We start from the raw sequence: 14,859 nt of genomic DNA, 5'->3' as shown, positions 1-14,859 counted from the left end.
AGCCACACCCAGCGGCACAGGCTAGCCCAAGAGGCACGCACTGCACTGCCCGTGCACTGCCTCCAGAGCGCAAGCACACACCACACCCGGACAGGCACACAAACGTGCCCCCTACCCACCCATGGGCCCACGGAAGCAGACACGTGTCAGGGCACTGCGGCTTGTGCACCCGGACAAAAAAGGAGGACCGGCTGGCTAGACGGAGCAGGCAGCACACAGACACACGCAGACACGCCCACGCACGGGAAACACACACTCACACCACTCACACACTCGCAGTCTGGCCCACCTGCCCCTACCCTCAGGCAAACACACACACACACACACACACACACACACACACACACACACACGTGTGTACTGGCTGATTGAGCAAGCAAGCACGGAGGGTCGGTCCTCAGCTTACACACAGACACACACACAGACCCACACACTGGGACCCAGGTGAATTATCAGAAGTCAGGAGGGGCAAAACACATACAACTCTCTCGCACACAGACACACACACAAACACACTACCACTCACACAAGGTGGGAGGCAAGTGCAGTGTTGGATGAGGGTGGAGTGTTCAGGCCAGCCTGGGCTCGGTGCAAATGGAGAGAGGCTCTCCCATCCGGTGTCCCGTGTCCCGTGTGCCCTTGCTAGCTAGCTAGCTAGCTCAGCAGGGTGGTGCTGGGGTGGCCAGCACGGTGTGCCCTGCCTTAGGGCTCCGGGAGCCTCCTGTGAGAGGACGAGGGTGGGCTCCTTCGGGGGTGTGGGGTGTGGGGTGTGGATGGGCCTGGCCTGAGCCTGGGTCGCCGGGCGGCCGTGTCCGTGGCCAAAAGGGAGAGAGAGACAGAGGGGAGTCCAAAAAGCCTACAGCACCCGGTATTCCCAGGCGGTCTCCCATCCAAGTACTAACCAGGCCCGACCCTGCTTAGCTTCCGAGATCAGACGAGATCGGGCGCGTTCAGGGTGGTATGGCCGTAGACGAGGGCGGGTGGCGCCGACAAGCCCCAAGAGCCTGCTGCGCGCGCTCGCTCCTTCGCTCACTCGCCCGCCCGACGCCCGATGCCCGACGCCCCACGACGACGACGAGCTCACACGAGCCCTGAGACCAGAGCCCAGCGCACAGCCCACAGACACACACCACACACCGACACGACACGACATGACACGACACGCCCGGCCCGAGCCCCACCCACACGACACGCCCCAGCCCACGGTGCCTCCTCGCTTCCCGCTGCCTGCCTCACGCTGCCCACAACCTCCCCCAGAGCCCCCACCAGCCCCCCTCTGCCTGCCCTCGAGGCACCACTGGCCCAGCCAGTGAGTGCCAGCCTTGGCCGCACACACATCTCCCCTCCTCGCTTCTTCTCCCCTCCCTCCCCTCCTGGACGGTTCCACGGGCTTCGTGCAACAGCGCCCTCACCCACCCGGGACTTCCCCTTCCACCCACCCGAGGTCCCTCCCAGCTTCTCAAATCCTGACCCACCCTGGACCTCGGACGTTCCGCCCCACCTCGCCGACTGGTCCACCCACCTACCCACCCACCGTCCCTGTCTGTGCCCAGGACTGGGCCCCTCAGCCCGGGCACGCAAGGGAAGTAAACCCACTGTGGATGGATGGATGGATGGATGGATGGATGGATGGATGGATGGATGGCATCCCAGCCCACCTGGGACACTGGGACACGCACAGCCACACCCAGCGGCACAGGCTAGCCCAAGAGGCACGCACTGCACTGCCCGTGCACTGCCTCCAGAGCGCAAGCACACACCACACCCGGACAGGCACACAAACGTGCCCCCTACCCACCCATGGGCCCATGGAAGCAGACACGTGTCAGGGCACTGCGGCTTGTGCACCCGGACAAAAAAGGAGGACCGGCTGGCTAGACGGAGCAGGCAGCACACAGACACACGCAGACACGCCCACGCACGGGAAACACACACTCACACCACTCACACACTCGCAGTCTGGCCCACCTGCCCCTACCCTCAGGCAAACACACACACACACACACACACACACACACACGTGTGTACTGGCTGATTGAGCAAGCAAGCACGGAGGGTCGGTCCTCAGCTTACACACAGACACACACACAGACCCACACACTGGGACCCAGGTGAATTATCAGAAGTCAGGAGGGGCAAAACACATACAACTCTCTCGCACACAGACACACACACAAACACACTACCACTCACACAAGGTGGGAGGCAAGTGCAGTGTTGGATGAGGGTGGAGTGTTCAGGCCAGCCTGGGCTCGGTGCAAATGGAGAGAGGCTCTCCCATCCGGTGTCCCGTGTCCCGTGTGCCCTTGCTAGCTAGCTAGCTAGCTCAGCAGGGTGGTGCTGGGGTGGCCAGCACGGTGTGCCCTGCCTTAGGGCTCCGGGAGCCTCCTGTGAGAGGACGAGGGTGGGCTCCTTCGGGGGTGTGGGGTGTGGGGTGTGGATGGGCCTGGCCTGAGCCTGGGTCGCCGGGCGGCCGTGTCCGTGGCCAAAAGGGAGAGAGAGACAGAGGGGAGTCCAAAAAGCCTACAGCACCCGGTATTCCCAGGCGGTCTCCCATCCAAGTACTAACCAGGCCCGACCCTGCTTAGCTTCCGAGATCAGACGAGATCGGGCGCGTTCAGGGTGGTATGGCCGTAGACGAGGGCGGGTGGCGCCGACAAGCCCCAAGAGCCTGCTGCGCGCGCTCGCTCCTTCGCTCACTCGCCCGCCCGACGCCCGATGCCCGACGCCCCACGACGACGACGAGCTCACACGAGCCCTGAGACCAGAGCCCAGCGCACAGCCCACAGACACACACCACACACCGACACGACACGACATGACACGACACGCCCGGCCCGAGCCCCACCCACACGACACGCCCCAGCCCACGGTGCCTCCTCGCTTCCCGCTGCCTGCCTCACGCTGCCCACAACCTCCCCCAGAGCCCCCACCAGCCCCCCTCTGCCTGCCCTCGAGGCACCACTGGCCCAGCCAGTGAGTGCCAGCCTTGGCCGCACACACATCTCCCCTCCTCGCTTCTTCTCCCCTCCCTCCCCTCCTGGACGGTTCCACGGGCTTCGTGCAACAGCGCCCTCACCCACCCGGGACTTCCCCTTCCACCCACCCGAGGTCCCTCCCAGCTTCTCAAATCCTGACCCACCCTGGACCTCGGACGTTCCGCCCCACCTCGCCGACTGGTCCACCCACCTACCCACCCACCGTCCCTGTCTGTGCCCAGGACTGGGCCCCTCAGCCCGGGCACGCAAGGGAAGTAAACCCACTGTGGATGGATGGATGGATGGATGGATGGATGGATGGATGGATGGATGGCATCCCAGCCCACCTGGGACACTGGGACACGCACAGCCACACCCAGCGGCACAGGCTAGCCCAAGAGGCACGCACTGCACTGCCCGTGCACTGCCTCCAGAGCGCAAGCACACACCACACCCGGACAGGCACACAAACGTGCCCCCTACCCACCCATGGGCCCATGGAAGCAGACACGTGTCAGGGCACTGCGGCTTGTGCACCCGGACAAAAAAGGAGGACCGGCTGGCTAGACGGAGCAGGCAGCACACAGACACACGCAGACACGCCCACGCACGGGAAACACACACTCACACCACTCACACACTCGCAGTCTGGCCCACCTGCCCCTACCCTCAGGCAAACACACACACACACACACACACACACACACACGTGTGTACTGGCTGATTGAGCAAGCAAGCACGGAGGGTCGGTCCTCAGCTTACACACAGACACACACACAGACCCACACACTGGGACCCAGGTGAATTATCAGAAGTCAGGAGGGGCAAAACACATACAACTCTCTCGCACACAGACACACACACAAACACACTACCACTCACACAAGGTGGGAGGCAAGTGCAGTGTTGGATGAGGGTGGAGTGTTCAGGCCAGCCTGGGCTCGGTGCAAATGGAGAGAGGCTCTCCCATCCGGTGTCCCGTGTCCCGTGTGCCCTTGCTAGCTAGCTAGCTAGCTCAGCAGGGTGGTGCTGGGGTGGCCAGCACGGTGTGCCCTGCCTTAGGGCTCCGGGAGCCTCCTGTGAGAGGACGAGGGTGGGCTCCTTCGGGGGTGTGGGGTGTGGGGTGTGGATGGGCCTGGCCTGAGCCTGGGTCGCCGGGCGGCCGTGTCCGTGGCCAAAAGGGAGAGAGAGACAGAGGGGAGTCCAAAAAGCCTACAGCACCCGGTATTCCCAGGCGGTCTCCCATCCAAGTACTAACCAGGCCCGACCCTGCTTAGCTTCCGAGATCAGACGAGATCGGGCGCGTTCAGGGTGGTATGGCCATAGACGAGGGCGGGTGGCGCCGACAAGCCCCAAGAGCCTGCTTCGCGCTCGCTCCTTCGCTCACTCGCCCGCCCGACGCCCGATGCCCGACGCCCGACGCCCCACGACGACGACGAGCTCACACGAGCCCTGAGACCAGAGCCCAGCGCACAGCCCACAGACACACACCACACACCGACACGACACGACATGACACGACACGCCCGGCCCGAGCCCCACCCACACGACACGCCCCAGCCCACGGTGCCTCCTCGCTTCCCGCTGCCTGCCTCACGCTGCCCACAACCTCCCCCAGAGCCCCCACCAGCCCCCCTCTGCCTGCCCTCGAGGCACCACGGGCCCAGCCAGTGAGTGCCAGCCTTGGCCGCACACACATCTCCCCTCCTCGCTTCTTCTCCCCTCCCTCCCCTCCTGGACGGTCCCACGGGCTTCGTGCAGCAGCGCCCTCACCCACCCGGGACTTCCCCTTCCACCCACCCGAGGTCCCTCCCAGCTTCTCAAATCCTGACCCACCCTGGACCTCGGACGTTCCGCCCCACCTCGCCGACTGGTCCACCCACCTACCCACCCACCGTCCCTGTGCCCAGGACTGGGCCCCTCAGCCCGGGCACGCAAGGGAAGTAAACCCACTGTGGATGGATGGATGGATGGATGGATGGATGGATGGATGGATGGATGGATGGATGGCATCCCAGCCCACCTGGGACACTGGGACACGCACAGCCACACCCAGCGGCACAGGCTAGCCCAAGAGGCACGCACTGCACTGCCCGTGCACTGCCTCCAGAGCGCAAGCACACACCACACCCGGACAGGCACACAAACGTGCCCCCTACCCACCCATGGGCCCACGGAAGCAGACACGTGTCAGGGCACTGCGGCTTGTGCACCCGGACAAAAAAGGAGGACCGGCTGGCTAGACGGAGCAGGCAGCACACAGACACACGCAGACACGCCCACGCACGGGAAACACACACTCACACCACTCACACACTCGCAGTCTGGCCCACCTGCCCCTACCCTCAGGCAAACACACACACACACACACACACACACACACACACACACACACACGTGTGTACTGGCTGATTGAGCAAGCAAGCACGGAGGGTCGGTCCTCAGCTTACACACAGACACACACACAGACCCACACACTGGGACCCAGGTGAATTATCAGAAGTCAGGAGGGGCAAAACACATACAACTCTCTCGCACACAGACACACACACAAACACACTACCACTCACACAAGGTGGGAGGCAAGTGCAGTGTTGGATGAGGGTGGAGTGTTCAGGCCAGCCTGGGCTCGGTGCAAATGGAGAGAGGCTCTCCCATCCGGTGTCCCGTGTCCCGTGTGCCCTTGCTAGCTAGCTAGCTAGCTCAGCAGGGTGGTGCTGGGGTGGCCAGCACGGTGTGCCCTGCCTTAGGGCTCCGGGAGCCTCCTGTGAGAGGACGAGGGTGGGCTCCTTCGGGGGTGTGGGGTGTGGGGTGTGGATGGGCCTGGCCTGAGCCTGGGTCGCCGGGCGGCCGTGTCCGTGGCCAAAAGGGAGAGAGAGACAGAGGGGAGTCCAAAAAGCCTACAGCACCCGGTATTCCCAGGCGGTCTCCCATCCAAGTACTAACCAGGCCCGACCCTGCTTAGCTTCCGAGATCAGACGAGATCGGGCGCGTTCAGGGTGGTATGGCCATAGACGAGGGCGGGTGGCGCCGACAAGCCCCAAGAGCCTGCTGCGCAAGCTCGCTCCTTCGCTCACTCGCCCGCCCGACGCCCGATGCCCGACGCCCGACGCCCCACGACGACGACGAGCTCACACGAGCCCTGAGACCAGAGCCCAGCGCACAGCCCACAGACACACACCACACACCGACACGACACGACATGACACGACACGCCCGGCCCGAGCCCCACCCACACGACACGCCCCAGCCCACGGTGCCTCCTCGCTTCCCGCTGCCTGCCTCACGCTGCCCACAACCTCCCCCAGAGCCCCCACCAGCCCCCCTCTGCCTGCCCTCGAGGCACCACTGGCCCAGCCAGTGAGTGCCAGCCTTGGCCGCACACACATCTCCCCTCCTCGCTTCTTCTCCCCTCCCTCCCCTCCTGGACGGTTCCACGGGCTTCGTGCAACAGCGCCCTCACCCACCCGGGACTTCCCCTTCCACCCACCCGAGGTCCCTCCCAGCTTCTCAAATCCTGACCCACCCTGGACCTCGGACGTTCCGCCCCACCTCGCCGACTGGTCCACCCACCTACCCACCCACCGTCCCTGTCTGTGCCCAGGACTGGGCCCCTCAGCCCGGGCACGCAAGGGAAGTAAACCCACTGTGGATGGATGGATGGATGGATGGATGGATGGATGGATGGATGGATGGCATCCCAGCCCACCTGGGACACTGGGACACGCACAGCCACACCCAGCGGCACAGGCTAGCCCAAGAGGCACGCACTGCACTGCCCGTGCACTGCCTCCAGAGCGCAAGCACACACCACACCCGGACAGGCACACAAACGTGCCCCCTACCCACCCATGGGCCCATGGAAGCAGACACGTGTCAGGGCACTGCGGCTTGTGCACCCGGACAAAAAAGGAGGACCGGCTGGCTAGACGGAGCAGGCAGCACACAGACACACGCAGACACGCCCACGCACGGGAAACACACACTCACACCACTCACACACTCGCAGTCTGGCCCACCTGCCCCTACCCTCAGGCAAACACACACACACACACACACACACACACACACGTGTGTACTGGCTGATTGAGCAAGCAAGCACGGAGGGTCGGTCCTCAGCTTACACACAGACACACACACAGACCCACACACTGGGACCCAGGTGAATTATCAGAAGTCAGGAGGGGCAAAACACATACAACTCTCTCGCACACAGACACACACACAAACACACTACCACTCACACAAGGTGGGAGGCAAGTGCAGTGTTGGATGAGGGTGGAGTGTTCAGGCCAGCCTGGGCTCGGTGCAAATGGAGAGAGGCTCTCCCATCCGGTGTCCCGTGTCCCGTGTGCCCTTGCTAGCTAGCTAGCTAGCTCAGCAGGGTGGTGCTGGGGTGGCCAGCACGGTGTGCCCTGCCTTAGGGCTCCGGGAGCCTCCTGTGAGAGGACGAGGGTGGGCTCCTTCGGGGGTGTGGGGTGTGGGGTGTGGATGGGCCTGGCCTGAGCCTGGGTCGCCGGGCGGCCGTGTCCGTGGCCAAAAGGGAGAGAGAGACAGAGGGGAGTCCAAAAAGCCTACAGCACCCGGTATTCCCAGGCGGTCTCCCATCCAAGTACTAACCAGGCCCGACCCTGCTTAGCTTCCGAGATCAGACGAGATCGGGCGCGTTCAGGGTGGTATGGCCATAGACGAGGGCGGGTGGCGCCGACAAGCCCCAAGAGCCTGCTTCGCGCTCGCTCCTTCGCTCACTCGCCCGCCCGACGCCCGATGCCCGACGCCCGACGCCCCACGACGACGACGAGCTCACACGAGCCCTGAGACCAGAGCCCAGCGCACAGCCCACAGACACACACCACACACCGACACGACACGACATGACACGACACGCCCGGCCCGAGCCCCACCCACACGACACGCCCCAGCCCACGGTGCCTCCTCGCTTCCCGCTGCCTGCCTCACGCTGCCCACAACCTCCCCCAGAGCCCCCACCAGCCCCCCTCTGCCTGCCCTCGAGGCACCACGGGCCCAGCCAGTGAGTGCCAGCCTTGGCCGCACACACATCTCCCCTCCTCGCTTCTTCTCCCCTCCCTCCCCTCCTGGACGGTCCCACGGGCTTCGTGCAGCAGCGCCCTCACCCACCCGGGACTTCCCCTTCCACCCACCCGAGGTCCCTCCCAGCTTCTCAAATCCTGACCCACCCTGGACCTCGGACGTTCCGCCCCACCTCGCCGACTGGTCCACCCACCTACCCACCCACCGTCCCTGTGCCCAGGACTGGGCCCCTCAGCCCGGGCACGCAAGGGAAGTAAACCCACTGTGGATGGATGGATGGATGGATGGATGGATGGATGGATGGATGGATGGATGGATGGCATCCCAGCCCACCTGGGACACTGGGACACGCACAGCCACACCCAGCGGCACAGGCTAGCCCAAGAGGCACGCACTGCACTGCCCGTGCACTGCCTCCAGAGCGCAAGCACACACCACACCCGGACAGGCACACAAACGTGCCCCCTACCCACCCATGGGCCCACGGAAGCAGACACGTGTCAGGGCACTGCGGCTTGTGCACCCGGACAAAAAAGGAGGACCGGCTGGCTAGACGGAGCAGGCAGCACACAGACACACGCAGACACGCCCACGCACGGGAAACACACACTCACACCACTCACACACTCGCAGTCTGGCCCACCTGCCCCTACCCTCAGGCAAACACACACACACACACACACACACACACACACACACACACACACGTGTGTACTGGCTGATTGAGCAAGCAAGCACGGAGGGTCGGTCCTCAGCTTACACACAGACACACACACAGACCCACACACTGGGACCCAGGTGAATTATCAGAAGTCAGGAGGGGCAAAACACATACAACTCTCTCGCACACAGACACACACACAAACACACTACCACTCACACAAGGTGGGAGGCAAGTGCAGTGTTGGATGAGGGTGGAGTGTTCAGGCCAGCCTGGGCTCGGTGCAAATGGAGAGAGGCTCTCCCATCCGGTGTCCCGTGTCCCGTGTGCCCTTGCTAGCTAGCTAGCTAGCTCAGCAGGGTGGTGCTGGGGTGGCCAGCACGGTGTGCCCTGCCTTAGGGCTCCGGGAGCCTCCTGTGAGAGGACGAGGGTGGGCTCCTTCGGGGGTGTGGGGTGTGGGGTGTGGATGGGCCTGGCCTGAGCCTGGGTCGCCGGGCGGCCGTGTCCGTGGCCAAAAGGGAGAGAGAGACAGAGGGGAGTCCAAAAAGCCTACAGCACCCGGTATTCCCAGGCGGTCTCCCATCCAAGTACTAACCAGGCCCGACCCTGCTTAGCTTCCGAGATCAGACGAGATCGGGCGCGTTCAGGGTGGTATGGCCATAGACGAGGGCGGGTGGCGCCGACAAGCCCCAAGAGCCTGCTGCGCAAGCTCGCTCCTTCGCTCACTCGCCCGCCCGACGCCCGATGCCCGACGCCCGACGCCCCACGACGACGACGAGCTCACACGAGCCCTGAGACCAGAGCCCAGCGCACAGCCCACAGACACACACCACACACCGACACGACACGACATGACACGACACGCCCGGCCCGAGCCCCACCCACACGACACGCCCCAGCCCACGGTGCCTCCTCGCTTCCCGCTGCCTGCCTCACGCTGCCCACAACCTCCCCCAGAGCCCCCACCAGCCCCCCTCTGCCTGCCCTCGAGGCACCACTGGCCCAGCCAGTGAGTGCCAGCCTTGGCCGCACACACATCTCCCCTCCTCGCTTCTTCTCCCCTCCCTCCCCTCCTGGACGGTTCCACGGGCTTCGTGCAACAGCGCCCTCACCCACCCGGGACTTCCCCTTCCACCCACCCGAGGTCCCTCCCAGCTTCTCAAATCCTGACCCACCCTGGACCTCGGACGTTCCGCCCCACCTCGCCGACTGGTCCACCCACCTACCCACCCACCGTCCCTGTCTGTGCCCAGGACTGGGCCCCTCAGCCCGGGCACGCAAGGGAAGTAAACCCACTGTGGATGGATGGATGGATGGATGGATGGATGGATGGATGGATGGATGGCATCCCAGCCCACCTGGGACACTGGGACACGCACAGCCACACCCAGCGGCACAGGCTAGCCCAAGAGGCACGCACTGCACTGCCCGTGCACTGCCTCCAGAGCGCAAGCACACACCACACCCGGACAGGCACACAAACGTGCCCCCTACCCACCCATGGGCCCATGGAAGCAGACACGTGTCAGGGCACTGCGGCTTGTGCACCCGGACAAAAAAGGAGGACCGGCTGGCTAGACGGAGCAGGCAGCACACAGACACACGCAGACACGCCCACGCACGGGAAACACACACTCACACCACTCACACACTCGCAGTCTGGCCCACCTGCCCCTACCCTCAGGCAAACACACACACACACACACACACACACACACACGTGTGTACTGGCTGATTGAGCAAGCAAGCACGGAGGGTCGGTCCTCAGCTTACACACAGACACACACACAGACCCACACACTGGGACCCAGGTGAATTATCAGAAGTCAGGAGGGGCAAAACACATACAACTCTCTCGCACACAGACACACACACAAACACACTACCACTCACACAAGGTGGGAGGCAAGTGCAGTGTTGGATGAGGGTGGAGTGTTCAGGCCAGCCTGGGCTCGGTGCAAATGGAGAGAGGCTCTCCCATCCGGTGTCCCGTGTCCCGTGTGCCCTTGCTAGCTAGCTAGCTAGCTCAGCAGGGTGGTGCTGGGGTGGCCAGCACGGTGTGCCCTGCCTTAGGGCTCCGGGAGCCTCCTGTGAGAGGACGAGGGTGGGCTCCTTCGGGGGTGTGGGGTGTGGGGTGTGGATGGGCCTGGCCTGAGCCTGGGTCGCCGGGCGGCCGTGTCCGTGGCCAAAAGGGAGAGAGAGACAGAGGGGAGTCCAAAAAGCCTACAGCACCCGGTATTCCCAGGCGGTCTCCCATCCAAGTACTAACCAGGCCCGACCCTGCTTAGCTTCCGAGATCAGACGAGATCGGGCGCGTTCAGGGTGGTATGGCCATAGACGAGGGCGGGTGGCGCCGACAAGCCCCAAGAGCCTGCTTCGCGCTCGCTCCTTCGCTCACTCGCCCGCCCGACGCCCGATGCCCGACGCCCGACGCCCCACGACGACGACGAGCTCACACGAGCCCTGAGACCAGAGCCCAGCGCACAGCCCACAGACACACACCACACACCGACACGACACGACATGACACGACACGCCCGGCCCGAGCCCCACCCACACGACACGCCCCAGCCCACGGTGCCTCCTCGCTTCCCGCTGCCTGCCTCACGCTGCCCACAACCTCCCCCAGAGCCCCCACCAGCCCCCCTCTGCCTGCCCTCGAGGCACCACGGGCCCAGCCAGTGAGTGCCAGCCTTGGCCGCACACACATCTCCCCTCCTCGCTTCTTCTCCCCTCCCTCCCCTCCTGGACGGTCCCACGGGCTTCGTGCAGCAGCGCCCTCACCCACCCGGGACTTCCCCTTCCACCCACCCGAGGTCCCTCCCAGCTTCTCAAATCCTGACCCACCCTGGACCTCGGACGTTCCGCCCCACCTCGCCGACTGGTCCACCCACCTACCCACCCACCGTCCCTGTGCCCAGGACTGGGCCCCTCAGCCCGGGCACGCAAGGGAAGTAAACCCACTGTGGATGGATGGATGGATGGATGGATGGATGGATGGATGGATGGATGGATGGATGGATGGCATCCCAGCCCACCTGGGACACTGGGACACGCACAGCCACACCCAGCGGCACAGGCTAGCCCAAGAGGCACGCACTGCACTGCCCGTGCACTGCCTCCAGAGCGCAAGCACACACCACACCCGGACAGGCACACAAACGTGCCCCCTACCCACCCATGGGCCCACGGAAGCAGACACGTGTCAGGGCACTGCGGCTTGTGCACCCGGACAAAAAAGGAGGACCGGCTGGCTAGACGGAGCAGGCAGCACACAGACACACGCAGACACGCCCACGCACGGGAAACACACACTCACACCACTCACACACTCGCAGTCTGGCCCACCTGCCCCTACCCTCAGGCAAACACACACACACACACACACACACACACACACACACACACACACGTGTGTACTGGCTGATTGAGCAAGCAAGCACGGAGGGTCGGTCCTCAGCTTACACACAGACACACACACAGACCCACACACTGGGACCCAGGTGAATTATCAGAAGTCAGGAGGGGCAAAACACATACAACTCTCTCGCACACAGACACACACACAAACACACTACCACTCACACAAGGTGGGAGGCAAGTGCAGTGTTGGATGAGGGTGGAGTGTTCAGGCCAGCCTGGGCTCGGTGCAAATGGAGAGAGGCTCTCCCATCCGGTGTCCCGTGTCCCGTGTGCCCTTGCTAGCTAGCTAGCTAGCTCAGCAGGGTGGTGCTGGGGTGGCCAGCACGGTGTGCCCTGCCTTAGGGCTCCGGGAGCCTCCTGTGAGAGGACGAGGGTGGGCTCCTTCGGGGGTGTGGGGTGTGGGGTGTGGATGGGCCTGGCCTGAGCCTGGGTCGCCGGGCGGCCGTGTCCGTGGCCAAAAGGGAGAGAGAGACAGAGGGGAGTCCAAAAAGCCTACAGCACCCGGTATTCCCAGGCGGTCTCCCATCCAAGTACTAACCAGGCCCGACCCTGCTTAGCTTCCGAGATCAGACGAGATCGGGCGCGTTCAGGGTGGTATGGCCATAGACGAGGGCGGGTGGCGCCCACAAGCCCCAAGAGCCTGCTGCGCACGCTCGCTCCTTCGCTCACTTGCCCGCCCGACGCCCGATGCCCGACGCCCGACGCCCCACGAAGACGACGAGCTCACACGAGCCCTGAGACCAGAGCCCAGCGCACAGCCCACAGACACACACCACACACCGACACGACATGACACCACACGACACGCCCGGCCCGAGCCCCACCCACACGACACGCCCCAGCCCACGGTGCCTCCTCGCTTCCCGCTGCCTGCCTCACGCTGCCCACAACCTCCCCCAGAGCCCCCACCAGCCCCACTCTGCCTGCCCTCGAGGCACCACTGGCCCAGCCAGTGAGTGCCAGCCTTGGCCGCACACACATCTCCCCTCCTCGCTTCTTCTCCCCTCCCTCCCCTCCTGGACGGTTCCACGGGCTTCGTGCAACAGCGCCCTCACCCACCCGGGACTTCCCCTTCCACCCACCCGAGGTCCCTCCCAGCTTCTCAAATCCTGACCCACCCTGGACCTCGGACGTTCCGCCCCACCTCGCCGACTGGTCCACCCACCTACCCACCCACCGTCCCTGTCTGTGCCCAGGAATGGGCCCCTCAGCCCGGGCACGCAAGGGAAGTAAACCCACTGTGGATGGATGGATGGATGGATGGATGGATGGATGGATGGATGGATGGATGACATCCCAGCCCACCTGGGACACTGGGACACGCACAGCCACACCCAGCGGCACAGGCTAGCCCAAGAGGCACGCACTGCACTGCCCGTGCACTGCCTCCAGAGCGCAAGCACACACCACACCCGGACAGGCACACAAACGTGCCCCCTACCCACCCATGGGCCCATGGAAGCAGACACGTGTCAGGGCACTGCGGCTTGTGCACCCGGACAAAAAAGGAGGACCGGCTGGCTAGACGGAGCAGGCAGCACACAGACACACGCAGACACGCCCACGCACGGGAAACACACACTCACACCACTCACACACTCGCAGTCTGGCCCACCTGCCCCTACCCTCAGGCAAACACACACACACACACACACACACGTGTGTACTGGCTGATTGAGCAAGCAAGCACGGAGGGTCGGTCCTCAGCTTACACACAGACACACACACAGACCCACACACTGGGACCCAGGTGAATTATCAGAAGTCAGGAGGGGCAAAACACATACAACTCTCTCGCACACAGACACACACACAAACACACTACCACTCACACAAGGTGGGAGGCAAGTGCAGTGTTGGATGAGGGTGGAGTGTTCAGGCCAGCCTGGGCTCGGTGCAAATGGAGAGAGGCTCTCCCATCCGGTGTCCCGTGTCCCGTGTGCCCTTGCTAGCTAGCTAGCTAGCTCAGCAGGGTGGTGCTGGGGTGGCCAGCACGGTGTGCCCTGCCTTAGGGCTCCGGGAGCCTCCTGTGAGAGGACGAGGGTGGGCTCCTTCGGGGGTGTGGGGTGTGGGGTGTGGATGGGCCTGGCCTGAGCCTGGGTCGCCGGGCGGCCGTGTCCGTGGCCAAAAGGGAGAGAGAGACAGAGGGGAGTCCAAAAAGCCTACAGCACCCGGTATTCCCAGGCGGTCTCCCATCCAAGTACTAACCAGGCCCGACCCTGCTTAGCTTCCGAGATCAGACGAGATCGGGCGCGTTCAGGGTGGTATGGCCATAGACGAGGGCGGGTGGCGCCGACAAGCCCCAAGAGCCTGCTGCGCACGCTCGCTCCTTCGCTCACTCGCCCGCCCGACGCCCGATGCCCGACGCCCGACGCCCCACGACGACGACGAGCTCACACGAGCCCTGAGACCAGAGCCCAGCGCACAGCCCACAGACACACACCACACACCGACACGACACGACATGACACGACACGCCCGGCCCGAGCCCCACCCACACGACACGCCCCAGCCCACGGTGCCTCCTCGCTTCCCGCTGCCTGCCTCACGCTGCCCACAACCTCCCCCAGAGCCCCCACCAGCCCCCCTCTGCCTGCCCTCGAGGCACCACTGGCCCAGCCAGTGAGTGCCAGCCTTGGCCGCACACACATCTCCCCTCCTCGCTTCTTCTCCCCTCCCTCCCCTCCTGGACGGTTCCACGGGCTTCGTGCAACAGCGCCCTCACCCACCCGGGACTTCCCCTTC

At 64.4% G+C, this 14,859-nt stretch overlaps 9 non-coding genes across 9 annotated transcripts; all 9 read right to left on the bottom strand.

Annotated features, from left to right (window-relative positions):
- Positions 1-853: 853 nt before the first annotated feature.
- On the bottom strand, positions 854-972 carry LOC147002207 (5S ribosomal RNA). The gene has a single exon (XR_015048894.1). It is a non-coding gene; the product is annotated as a 5S ribosomal RNA (ribosomal RNA).
- Positions 973-2,520: 1,548 nt separating this feature from the next.
- Positions 2,521-2,639, bottom strand: LOC147002206 (5S ribosomal RNA). Its single transcript, XR_015048893.1, has one exon. It is a non-coding gene; the product is annotated as a 5S ribosomal RNA (ribosomal RNA).
- A 1,548-nt stretch (positions 2,640-4,187) lies between these two features.
- Positions 4,188-4,306, bottom strand: LOC147002205 (5S ribosomal RNA). Its single transcript, XR_015048864.1, has one exon. It is a non-coding gene; the product is annotated as a 5S ribosomal RNA (ribosomal RNA).
- Positions 4,307-5,875: 1,569 nt separating this feature from the next.
- LOC147002204 (5S ribosomal RNA) lies at positions 5,876-5,994 on the bottom strand. Its single transcript, XR_015048863.1, has one exon. It is a non-coding gene; the product is annotated as a 5S ribosomal RNA (ribosomal RNA).
- A 1,555-nt stretch (positions 5,995-7,549) lies between these two features.
- LOC147002203 (5S ribosomal RNA) lies at positions 7,550-7,668 on the bottom strand. The gene has a single exon (XR_015048862.1). It is a non-coding gene; the product is annotated as a 5S ribosomal RNA (ribosomal RNA).
- A 1,569-nt stretch (positions 7,669-9,237) lies between these two features.
- Positions 9,238-9,356, bottom strand: LOC147002202 (5S ribosomal RNA). The gene has a single exon (XR_015048861.1). It is a non-coding gene; the product is annotated as a 5S ribosomal RNA (ribosomal RNA).
- Positions 9,357-10,911: 1,555 nt separating this feature from the next.
- LOC147002201 (5S ribosomal RNA) lies at positions 10,912-11,030 on the bottom strand. Its single transcript, XR_015048860.1, has one exon. It is a non-coding gene; the product is annotated as a 5S ribosomal RNA (ribosomal RNA).
- A 1,573-nt stretch (positions 11,031-12,603) lies between these two features.
- LOC147002200 (5S ribosomal RNA) lies at positions 12,604-12,722 on the bottom strand. The gene has a single exon (XR_015048858.1). It is a non-coding gene; the product is annotated as a 5S ribosomal RNA (ribosomal RNA).
- A 1,551-nt stretch (positions 12,723-14,273) lies between these two features.
- On the bottom strand, positions 14,274-14,392 carry LOC147002199 (5S ribosomal RNA). The gene has a single exon (XR_015048857.1). It is a non-coding gene; the product is annotated as a 5S ribosomal RNA (ribosomal RNA).
- Between the last annotated feature and the right edge of the window lie 467 nt (positions 14,393-14,859).

The sequence above is a fragment of the Mus caroli genome, unplaced genomic scaffold (genome assembly GCF_978045245.1).
Source record: "Mus caroli unplaced genomic scaffold, Mus_caroli_1 scaffold_10, whole genome shotgun sequence".
In the NCBI taxonomy this organism is placed as follows: Eukaryota; Metazoa; Chordata; class Mammalia; order Rodentia; family Muridae; genus Mus; species Mus caroli.
The sequence above is the reverse complement of the archived record's forward strand: the minus strand, read 5'-3'. Positions and strand labels throughout refer to the sequence as shown.